Here is an 8747-nt window from a genome sequence, read left to right on the forward strand (position 1 = left end):
ACTGCAACCTCCGCCTCTTGGGTTCAAGTGATTCTTCTGCCTCAGCCTCCTGAATAGCTGGGACTACAGGCATGTGCCACCATGCTTGGCTAAATTTTGTGTTTTTAGTAGAGATGGGGTTTCATCATGTTGTTCAGTCTTGAACTCCTGACCTCAGCTGGTCTGCTCGCCTCAGCCTCCCAAAGTGCTGGGATTACAGGCATGAGCTACTGTGCCTGGAAAGAAAACTTTAAGAACCATTTTCTTAAAAATGTGTTTCTCTAGTTAACATGTCCTGAAGATGCATTCTGTATCTCCTACTCAATGAGCGAAGGAAGGCAGACCTGGAATTGCCAATGAAATTTCTTACACATAGCTAGACTCCAGTCTAAACTCTTTTGTCTTATTAAGTACTATAAACTGTTTACTCTTGTCATGAATTCAGGGTTATGAAGAAAAATTATCTTTTGATAATAGATATATTATGCTTTGTTATGTAATTAGGAACCCATGGCTCTGAATTCAGGCAGACTTAGGTTTAAATACCTTGGCTCCACTACACACTAGCTGTGCTACCTTAAACAAGTTTTCAGTGTTTCTGAGTCTATGTCTTTATTTAACTTCGTACAATAGTAATGTAATAATAATGTCTACCAAAAAGGTTTTGTGTTATGACTTAAGTAAAGCAATAGTGTGGTGTTTGGCATGGGTAGGTCACCATAATTATCATCGTGTCTTAGTCTGTTTACGTTGATATTGAGGGAATACTTTAGGCTGGATAATTTATAAAGAAAAGAGGTTTATTTGGTTCATAGTTATGCAGATGGTATAAGAAGCATAGTGCTCACATCGCATCTGCTTCTGGTGAGGGCCTCAGGAAGCTTCCAATTATGGCAGAAAAGGAAAGGGAGCAGGAATGTCACATAGCAAGGGAGGGAGCAAGAGAAAGAGAGGAGGAAGGTGCCAGGCTCTTTTTAATAGCTAGATCTCATGGGAACGAATGCAGTGAGAACTCATTCTTTATGGCAAGGAAGGAGGAAAGCCACTTGTGGGGGATCTGCCCACATGACCCCAATACCTCCCACCAGGTGTTCCCCACCTCCAACATTGGGGAACAAATTTCAACATGAAATTTAGAAGCGACAAATATCCAAACCATGTCACATCATTAAGCTTCACTGCTATTACTTGCTTACTTGATTGTATCACCTGCTAAATTGGAAGCCCCTCAAGAATAGAGACCACAGCTTCTATATCCATATTTTAACCTGCACCCAGAATAGTTTCACAATAAATGCTGAATAAATGATTTAATTTTTTCATTTTTGTGGTGTTTTCTCATTGTTTAGCAATATCAACATATACTACTAATAATTAAAAACAGAAGTATTTTAAACACACACACACACAAATATGCACACTTATAATTATTTAAACAAGATTCCTGGTCTTGAAAATATTTTTGTTTCTCTTGGCTTTGATTGACACTCTACACTCCCCATATCCCAGTAATACAACATGCAATTACTACAGTGAAAAACTAAATCATTCAATCTTTATTGGCTTTCTGGGCATAAACTCAGTCTTCTAAGCACATACTTAAGATATCATCTATGAGGCCAAAATGTTTAAATATGGAACAGTAAGCATTTTCTGAGGCATTCATCTGATTCGTAACCAAGCACTACCTTGTGTTTATGCTTCACTTGTTTGTGGATGCCTTTTGCTATAATCAAGATAATAAATGCTTTGTACTCGATAATAATAAATGCTTTTTTGTGCCCTCCCTCCAAATTCTAACACCTGATGTGGTTGGATGCACATTGTATAGCTAAATAGATATCCATTGAATGAATAAATGAGAAAATGTATTGCACAATTCCAGTCAGTATATAATGAAGGGCTACATTATATGGTAATGGACAAGACTGTAAGAGCTAGAAAAGATGTTGAAAGTTATCAGTTCAAACTTCTTCAAGTTTGGACAAGGAAACAGAAATCATGCTGGATCTTTAAATACAGGTAGTTTCAATATAGGGAATTTGTCATATCATGACAGAAGTGCCAAAAAACCAAATAGAGGATAGTAAGGCAACCCAGAGAACAAAGACCACTCCTCAACTGGAGGGACTGGAGGGAAGTGGTATTGCTTCCAGAGTTCAGAAGCTGGGACTGTCCACAGTAGCTGAAGCCATAGAAGAGACATAGCCATTACTGCAGACACTGCAAACACACACAAAAATAGGAAAAGTAAAACACTGGCTTGTCTTTCTCTTCTTGAACCTTTTTTCATGCTTCCCTGGAGCCAAACCTACCCAAAAGCTAGAGGGCAAGGGAACCTCATTCCCTTGTAGTTATACAGAGAGGAAAAGGGAAGGGAGAGGATAGATCTGAGAGCAAACTGGCAGTTGACCAGCATAGGTTTGGGCTGGTATGGGCATAGGTAAGGGAGGTATGGGCTAAGTCTGGAAGGATAAGTTGAATTCTGAAACTTGGAGGGGCAAGAATGAGGCATTTGGGAAAATGAGACCTAAAAGATCAAAACCAAGGAGGTATGAGGTATATTGATGCAGTGTGGGGAGGCCATCCTGGGTTGATTAGGAAGTGCATGTTGAATAGCACTGGGATGAACTAGGTAAACTGGGTTAGATCCTGACCTGGTATGCTGGTGGAGCAGTGTCATGAGAAAATGGTATTGAAGGAAGAATGTTTGGCAGGGGCATGCAGGGTAGTTTTGAGTGAGAAGAGACCAGAGGCAGGAAAGCCACAAAGGAAGCTACTGAGATAATTTACACGTGGGCCAGCCAGAGTATTGTCAAGGTATTGGCAGCAGGGGTAGAGATGAATATTTCTCACTATAGAAGATGAAGATAAAGAAATGGTTAAAAATGATGCCATGTATTTTCAGTCCGGATAATTAGAAGAATAACTGTGATTGAAATGGGCTGGTGACTGAAGATGATAGCAAAATATGAATGGACAAATCAAGGAAAATGAAGATATACCACTGAAACTGGTTTGAAAAGATGGATGTGGTGATGTAGCTTTGAAGGTCATCAGCAGGCCATGAGAATGAATGAGGAAAAATTGCACGGGGAGAGGGATTGTTGAGGGAGTCAAGGACTAACCCTGGGTAATGTCTTAGAAGAGCCAAGAGGCAGAAGGAGAAAGAGGCACAAGAGAAAGGGACCGAGGAGCAGTCAAAAAGGCAGAAAGATGGGTAGAGTTTCAAGACAGAAAGTAAAAAGGCAAGTCAGGGCAGGATGAAGAGTCAGTACTCTGCAGGTAGAGGAAATATGGTTCAATTGGCAAGGTATAGTCACATGATGAACAATCCAAAACTCATGCTTGAATGAAAAGAATAGAAGAAAAAAAAGTATGGTCACAAGTTTTAAATGATACAGAAAAGTTGATAAAAATACAGACCAAGAAAACACCTTACAAGGTTCACTTTGAATCATTTAAGTAGCAAAGATTACCTCTCTATTCTGAATTTTCCTTAAAATGTAATGATGTATTTCTTTCTGTTAGAAAAACAAACCAAATGTACACATACGTTTACTGTATCTTCTCTTCCATGATTTCTTTCCTTGCTAAAACTATGTGTCACAATTTATAGCATGTCGTAGTACCTCTATGGTGTTGCATATTTTTTAGGTTCCTTTGGTTATAATTCTGTATTGATGAAACTTTTTTTTTGCCGTATTATTTAACTGTCTTTGGAGGTTGGAATTTGCCTGGGATTCATCCAGATGTAGCTCAGCTCTGTTTTGCCATCAAAAGAGATTCTAGACAAGGTTAAACTCACTAAGAGAGAGTTGGAGATTATTTGATAATAAGCCATCCACCTGGCTTCAGCATAGTGGACAATCTTGGACTTGTCTGAGGTGAAGCAAGGTATATCTGAGGTCTATCTTGCTGAGGTGGAGACTTTCAGTGGCTAGTGATAAGAGAAGGACATACAAGGTGAAAACATAAAAGGGGTGTGAGTCTTCAATATGTAAAGATGACCTGGAGGTAAGCATGTGCACTGGAAAGACAGCTATTTGAAATGAGAAGACCTGGGTCCTTGCCTGGCTTTACCCTCTCTTGGCTGCGTGATTTTGAACAGATCATTCAATTAACCTCTCTGAGCCTTACATGGTCCTTGGGAAGATTAACCAAGAGGAAAAGATGGAAGTGTGGAGCATGCTGCTTGGCTCTATGTAGGTGTTCTTGATCGTTTTTCTTTACTATGCTTTATCTAGGAAGACGAAAACTTAAAAGAATGGTTAGGCATCTTGTCAGAAACAAGACAACAGTTGGTAAGTCTTATCTCCTAACTCGTGAAGGCTATTGGCAGTCTTCTGGGCTTTATCTGTATACATGCCTGTTAATGGAGTCCCTCACAACTGATGCTAAGTCCAAGTCAAGATTTGTGACATCTTATACTTGAGCCACAGAGACAGGTACTCTCAGGTGTCCTGCCACTCACTCTAATTTGATTTGACTGATTCTGTTTCAAACTTTACAATTTACCTTGAATTTCTTGAGCTCAGAAGGTAAATTCCAGTGGTTAGAACATTTATAAATGCAGCTGTAGCAGCCATAACCTGTGACTGACACTTTAAAAGGCCAGCAATTGATTCCAAGCATAGCAGAATATTTGACTGCTCATAATATCACTGCTACATTTACACATGCACACTCACAAACGTACACACACACACACAGAGCAGATATTTACCTGTGTTTGTGCTAAGTCACATGCACAGGAGATTTTGTTTTTTACCTGAAGGAAGAGAAATGGTGTTCGGGTGGGGTCAGAGTCTAGGAAAAAGTAGGACAACAAAATGTGAGAAGATGGTACGGCTCATTTCTCATATTTTTCCATTGACTGGGTTTGAGTGCTATAATTAGTGGGGGCTGCGGGCGGGGGCTGGGTGTGGAAGCTGGCAGGCCTGTTTAAAAAATATTTTGTGAGATTCTTGGCACAAGCATAACCACTGGGGCCCAGGTGACCAAGGGTGACACTGGGCTGGGGAGGAGGGGCTTCTCATTGATGCTGCACGGAAGCCAGCACAGCCTTGGGACCAGAGACCTGGAAACTTTGACCACTCTGGCATAGGCATTGGGCTGCTAATGATGGGTGGAGCAGTTGTGGTGAGGCTTCTCCTGGGGGCTTTGTGGGCAACAGAGAAGACCTAGCAGAACCCAGAGAAGGAAAGGGAGGGGAGGGAAGGTGCCTTATGCATACTCTATCTGATCCACTGGTCCTTGGGCCTGTCACGCAGTCTACCCAAGGGGTCCCAGGAACAATTGGAGCAAGGGTTAGGTGACTTTCATTTTAATACCAGCTTTGTCATGGACTTACTTTGTTGCCTTGGACAGGTCATCCTTCCCTCTCTAGATCTGTTTTCATATCTGGAAAATGAGGATTTGGGATTGGGTCTCAAAGATTCCTTCTAGGTCCAACAATTAACCTCCGAATTGTATTGATCTGCTGTCAGTTAATCAAACAAAATATTTTCCTAGTGCCTATATCAAGTTTCTATTGCCAAATTCTAGAGATGGAATTATAAGTATATTACATGTTGCCTGTGATGCTTGTCAGGTCCAGGTTCAAAACCCATTTTTGTCATTCACCGGCTGTTAATTGTCTTTACCTCTATGATCTTCAGCTTCTTCATAGGAACACTGAGGATAGTAACCTCCTGTTAGGGTTGTTAAAAACAAAACGGGCCAGGCATGGTGACTCACGCCTATAATCCCAGCACTTTGCGAGGCCGAGGCGGGTGGATCACCAGAGGTCGGGAGTTTGAGATCAGCCTGGCTAATGTGGTAAAACCCCGTCTCTACTAAACATACAAAATTAGCTGGGCGTGGTGGCACACACCTGTAATTCCAGCTCCTCGGGAGGCTGAGGCAGAAGAATCACTTGAACCTGGGAGGCGGAAGTTGCAGTGAGCCAGGATTGCACCATTGCACTCCAGCCTGGGTGACAGAGTGAGAGACTCCGTCTCCAAAAAAAAAAAAAAAGAAAAAAAGTACAATGCATTGAAGACATAGTAGGTACTCAGTGAATGTTGCCAACCATTATTTTATGATAACTTAGATATTCTAATAATGGACACTATTAACCTATAAATAAAAATGTGACTTTATAAAGTGCCAATAGAAATATCAATAAATATGCGCTTGTCAAGGAGTCTTACTGAATTAAGACACTTTCTGCTCAATACATATTCTATCATAAAATTAAGGAACCATCCTTTGAGCATGCCCTGATCTTTAGCTGTTTCATTACTCAGGCTTGCCTCAGAATTCCACTCAGCTTGTCATTCCTCATGTTTCTTTTCCTCTGACAAGAAACTGAGAAAGTCCAAGGATCTTTTCAACCTATGCAACTTAAAGATTTCAACCTAATTAAAGTAACTTTGCTTAATTAGGCTAAATATAACTTCTTTTATTCTGAATCAGTCTCTAGAGAAAGCTATTCATTAACTAAGCTTTCTGTCTCTCACTATGCATTTCTCTCAGAACTGCCACCTCTCCTCCACCCTCCACTTGGAACACTGTGGTGTGGCCTAAACTGACGCCGGTCTTGTAAACCTATGTTTTCTGTGTATTACCCAAATTCAGCACATTATCTAATGTCATGCAGAAGAGGAAACTTCCTAAGTCCACACAGCTGCTACAAATAGTTACACAACACTTGACCTTATCCAAATGTTTCAGGAGAGACTTTGCATCCCCAGAGGAAGCCAACCATATTTTTGTCATTTCTCTTGCCCCAGAAACAGTAGACACTTGATAAAACATGTTAAATTACAGTAACAGACAATATGTGTACATAATTTACCAAGAATAGTTGCAAACATTTTCTCATATGATCCTTGCAGCAGTCCTCTAAGAAAAATATGATTGTGCTGTTTAACAAATGAGGACCTATAGATTGAGTGATTTTATCCAAGTTACATGAATCATAAAGTAGTAAAGCCTTGCCTTGACTCTAAAAACAAAACAAAAGCAAAAAGCAAGTACAGGGCTCTGTTACGAAGTGGGTCATAGGTACATTACGGTCCTGTAGGTGGGGTGAGGTGAAGGATACTCAATGCCTGAAGGTGTATAAGTCTGTCAATGAGCTGTTCTGCTGTAAGCTATCCCAACAGTTCATAGACATGCAGTTCACATCTCACCGTATTTGCAAGACATGCAATTCATATCTCATAGTATTTGAAAACAAAAGGGAAAGATGGCTGGTGGTGGGTACATATTTTCATTAATGTTTAGATTCCTCGTGTGTGTGTGTGTATGTGTGTGTGTGTGTGTGTGTGTGTGTGTGTATTATAGAGTTCCAGTAGCTGAATGTTGCAGCTAGACCAGTGTTTGCTTCCCTAACAGGAGACAGCTGTTGCTGGTCTGGTTCATTCTTTCCTGGGAGAGTCCTAATCAATATATGGTCCTCTGTCAACATGGGCTAATAACTAACTCCTCAGTCTAATCAAGAAGTATTTGAAGCAAACATACTGCGATTACAACTTTCCTTCCAGTTTAAGGATGACATCAGCAGCTTCATAGTGGAATCACTTTCACTTCTCAGGAATAAGTGACCTCATCCGCAATGAAAAGTTCAAAGGTACAAATATTGTTACCATTAGGAAATTAATTGAATATTAAAATCTATTTACACTTGAGGATATGGATGTATTTCATTCATTTTGCTTTCAATAAAATAGAAGTCATAAAATCATGAAATTTAGTGTTCAATCACTGTATTAGTCAGGGTTCTCTACAGGGACAGGACTAACAGGATAGATGTATAGATGAAAGGGAATTTATTAAGGAGTTTATACTTATTTATACTCACACCATCACAAGGTGCAGTCCCACAACAGGCTGTCTGAAAGCTGAGGAGCAAGGAAGTCAGTCTGAGTCCCAAACCCTCAAAAGTAGGGAAGCCGACAATGCAGCCTTCAGTCTGTGGCCGAAGGCCTGAGAGCCTCTGGCAAACCACGAGTGTAGGTCCAAGAGTCCAAAAGCTGAAGAAATAGGAATCTGATGTTCAAGGGCAAGAAGCATCCAGCACGGGAGAAAGATGGAGGCCAGAAGGCTCAGCCAGTCTAGTCCTTCCACGTTCCTCTGCCTGCTTTTATCCTAGCCGTGCTGGCAGCTGATTAGATGGTGCCCGTCCAGATTGAGGTGGGTCAGTGGGTTTGCTTCTCCCTGTCCACTGACTCAAATGTTTCCTTTTTTTTTTTTTTTTTGAGACAGGGTCTCACTCTCTTTCCCAGGCTGCACTGCAGTGGTGCAATCACAGCTCACTGCAGCCTGGAGCTTCTGGGTTCAAGCGATCCTCCCCCTTCAGCCTCCCCAAAATGCTGGTACTGCAGGCATGTGCCACCACAACCAGCGAATTTTTTTTTTTTGAGATGGAAGTTTGTTCTTATTGCCCAGCTAGAGTGCAATGGCGTGATCTCGGCTCACCACAACCTCCGCTTCCCGGGTTCAAGTGATTCTCCTGCCTCAGCCTCCCAAGTAGCTGGGATTACAGGCATGTGCCACCATGCCTGGCTAATTTTTTGTATTTTTAGTAGACACGGGGTTTCTTCATGTTGGTCAGGCTGGTCTCGAACTCCTGACCTCAGGTGATCCACCCACCTCAGCCTCCCAAAGTGCTGGGATTACAGTTGTGAGCCACCGTGCCTGGCAATATATTTTCTTTCTTTCTTTCTTTCTTTTTTTCTTTTTTCTTTTTTTTCTTTCTTTTTTTTTTTTTTTTTTTTTTT

Source organism: Piliocolobus tephrosceles, chromosome 2, assembly GCF_002776525.5.
Source record: "Piliocolobus tephrosceles isolate RC106 chromosome 2, ASM277652v3, whole genome shotgun sequence".
Lineage (NCBI taxonomy): Eukaryota > Metazoa > Chordata > Mammalia > Primates > Cercopithecidae > Piliocolobus > Piliocolobus tephrosceles.